We start from the raw sequence: 3,955 nt of genomic DNA, 5'->3' as shown, positions 1-3,955 counted from the left end.
AACACAATAAATACCACAAAGTATTTATTGAAGGTTCCAAACCCTGTTAAGTAAGAACTGCAATGGAATTCAAAAAGAGTGTCAATTTGGTATTTTTACTTATATCATTGTAAATCATAATTGTTTCCAATAAATTAAGTATTTTACCTGGCCAGCATTAGTATCAAATCCAGCTTTGAAATAGTTTCTTGAAGGTTTAGGACCCTGTTAAGTAAGAACTGCAAGGCTGACAAAGCCTACAAAAGAACAAAAACAATGTACATGTGGAAAAGTCAACTTAACAACATTTGTAGGTTGATTAGTAGAAGCCAAAATTCTAGCCCACATCCTATCTGTCAACTTAACAATATTTATAATTGTAAATTATAAATATTAATTGGCAATAATAATAATATAATTAATGTAAATATGAGAGAGTAAGAGTGCTTAATTACCTGTATTGGAATATATGCATGTCTGCTAATGAAAGGTCCAACTGTAAAACTAGAAAACCCTGCCATGGCCCCATGAACTGCACTTTGAGCAAGAAGTGTACAGTGAATGTTATCACATGCATTTCTTGGAATAGGCCGTATCATGTATGTTGGATCTCCAAGTCATCCCTACTGGCATCATGTAATTCAACATCTTCATATCTAAACAAGGTACCAATCTCCTCTGCTATGGCTGAAACTTGTGCCTTAATTTTCAGAAAATCTACAAACAGTAGTATATAATAAGTTAGTTTCAAATCACACAAAAAATCGAATCATTGAAAAAAAGAAAAACAGAAACTGTGAATGATGACCTGAATGGCATATTATAAGCAGTTTTGCTCCACCTATGGAGTCCAACAGCTCTTTAACTTTGTTTGCATGCTCTAAACAGAATATTCTAGGTAATGTCCCTGAATCAATTTGAAAATCACTCGACATGTCCTCATCCTCTACATGAACAAGTTTTTCGTTGTCTTTCTCAAAATAAAAGTTTTCAGTTTGTGGATTGATGATTGTACTATTATTAATGACAGATGGTGAGAGGGATTCAAGATCCCATACGACTGCATGATAAGAGGAAGATCTATTAAGAATACAAGTCAACAGTTTGTTTTCTTTAAGGATATCTTCAATGAATTCCTTCTTCACCAACAGCTCACGTTCTTCTTTCTGACGATCTTTTAAACGAGAGCTTCGTATCCCTGGTAACAAGGACCTAGGCACCCTGCCATTAAAATACATTTAAACAATATTACAAATTTACCCCTCCTGATATAATTTGGAATAACTCTTTCTAGCTTCATATGTCAAAAGACTTAGAAAGATTTCTAGCTCACCTTGGAATAAATGACATGGTAAGTAGGTAAAGCAGCTGTTGATGTGAAAGCATATGAAGAAAATTCATAGCAGCTCTGTGCACTGCAGCCTCTTTAGCTACTGAAAGCCACTTTGGGGTTCCAAAGTTAGCAGCTTCCCCACAATTGAAACCTTTAAAGACAATGGTTTGATATTAGAGTCTATAAAGTATAAATATATCAAACCACAAAAAAAAATCTGCAAAACATTACCATGGCTGAATCCTATGTGGTAAGCCCTTGGAAAGGTCACCACAAATTCACCAGGGTAGTCTTTTCGCCCAAGAGTGTTAGAGAAGCTGTTAAACAAAAATGGCAGGAGCTTTATGAATTACGAAAGAAGTAATTTGAAGCCCTAGGCATTCCATGTTGACAAATAGTCATTATATAAGTTCATTTTTTTGTCTTAGAAATGCTTTAAGAAGGCGAGAGATGCATACTATAGCAACTCTTTTTATATGCATTGCAATGCCAATGATATAATCATGAGTAAGCATTTTACATACCTAACCGATCTACACCTCCACCATAAGCCTTTGAATGGATTACTTCCTTAAAAGTGAATGCATAATCCCCAGGGACTGCATACCAGGTCTTGGGAGAGCCAATGTGGAGGAAATTTAAGCTGTGAAGCTCATGATCTTCAACATGCCATGCAAACCAGCTGAATAACATGCCAATGTATACCATGGGAGAAGTGACACCTGGAATATCATCTGGCATGAAACGTGTAAAAGATCCAGGAGATCTTGCAATTACTTGTAAATTCCAAGGACAGTTTGAAAGCTTCCATCCTGAAGTCCCTTCAATCTCATCTAAAACCCTTTGTCTGGCAACACGATCTGACAACATATTCAGTGAATGGGAATTGGATTCTACCGAAGAAGTAGAGCTACACCTTATTATAGATTCTTCACCTTTCTGGTTTTCACAATTGTTGCTTTTATCTTCTACTTGTGATCTTACATCAGAACAATCTTTATTGTTTCTATCAAATGTCTTTCTCTTTCTCCTATGCCTATGTACTAGTCTAGATGGTCCCACTGGTTCACCAAATTACAATAACACCTATTAATTATTATTAACATATCTATCTTACAATTACAATAACACCTATTAATTATTATTAACATATCTATCTAACTTGAATCTTCATTTTCATCCATAGATTTGCAAATACATCAAACATCCTATCCATGAGCTGATGTTGAGAAACATAAAATAGTAATTACACAATAATTGTTGCATATGTCCTAATGTAAGAGTTCTTTAAAATATTAACCTGGATAGCAGCAGTTAAAGCATAACCAATGTGTAGAGCTCCAGTCACATTAGGAGGTGGAAGAACCTGCATTTACACATAAGCAAGACATCCATAACCAAATTACATTAATAAAATGTTTTATACAAGCAACAAGCCACAATCCCAAAACCAATCTGTTTAAAAAGATCTATAGAAACATCATTGTTTATGAACACTTATAGACACTTACGAAATTGCATAGAAAATCACAAGAGACTCACAATAGTTGAGAAAGCTTATTACCTCTTCAACATGTTGGGGCATCTCCAAGCATGCAAACTTTCAATTTAGGCCTAGGAATGTGAGGCAATTTCACCGTTCCACTGAAACATTTGTCCTTTTTTGGGTCGTAGTTCTTGAGTCCAATTTGGAGTTCAATGGTTTCAGTGAAATTATGCTTCTTCTCTTTTGCATCTGTGGTGATTTGAGTAATGGCTTCTCTTAGGGCTTCACTTTGAAGCTTACTGTGAAATCACATATTGAGATATTAGTTGTTGATGAATTAGATAGTTGAGCCTAACACAATCTGCATGTATTTAAAAATCATAAAGAACTAAGAACAACCATTTTATAAGATGATGCTGATAGAATCATGAGATTTGAATACCTGAGTAAAATGGCCGAATTCTCCACATATTTTACAAATTATTTCTTCTTCTTTTCATTTCTTCCAATTCCTTTCAGTATATTTAGATTTCGCCTCCCAGACCATAGAATTATGAGATTTGAATACCTGAGTAATGGGAACTTTTGTTTGCCCCCAGACCCACTTGCGATTAGCTTCCCTACTAGTAGAATCAGTGGGAATATCTTTTGGTCCAATGAACGTAGTCAATCTAAAACGAAAAAAATGAGATTGTAACTCACGAAACTTGAGAAAAGACTATGATGTGAATATAACAAATTTACCCCCACAACCAACACTTTGAGAATAAACAATATTGAACCAAAATACTTACAAATAAATTGCGATTCACCTGGGACCTCTTGTGTTAACACCTAAGTTCTCCGAATAATTCTTTGAATTCGAGGTTTTAGATTTGGTCGACGTCATTGATGAGGAGACCTCGCAGATCAATTACGATTCACCTTCGCTTTATCTTCTTGTTCTCCTCTTGATGATTTCAGACTCCGTCTCCACGCTTTACATGATATTTTTCAGAAAGGAGTCTTTGTGGAGCATTGGGGTTTTTCTTTATTTCATAACCCTCGCACGTACTAGGTTGAGAGAAAACAAGAGAAGCGGAAGCTTGGAATAAAATAAAACCCTAGCACGTGCTAGAGAGAAGGGAGGTGGCGATGGCTTAGGGTTTACAGAGAGA

The 3,955-nt window shown here is 35.4% G+C and overlaps 1 pseudogene; it reads right to left on the bottom strand.

The window, feature by feature from the left end:
- Positions 1-574: 574 nt before the first annotated feature.
- On the bottom strand, positions 575-3,687 carry LOC145105255 (lysine-specific demethylase ELF6-like; annotated as a pseudogene).
- Positions 3,688-3,955: the final 268 nt, after the last annotated feature.

Source organism: Lactuca virosa, chromosome 4 (genome assembly GCF_052849685.1).
Source record: "Lactuca virosa cultivar CGN04683 chromosome 4, Lactuca_virosa_CGN04683_v6, whole genome shotgun sequence".
Classification (NCBI taxonomy): Eukaryota; Viridiplantae; Streptophyta; class Magnoliopsida; order Asterales; family Asteraceae; genus Lactuca; species Lactuca virosa.
Note: the sequence above shows the minus strand (reverse complement) of the source record. Positions and strands in the feature narration are given on the sequence as shown.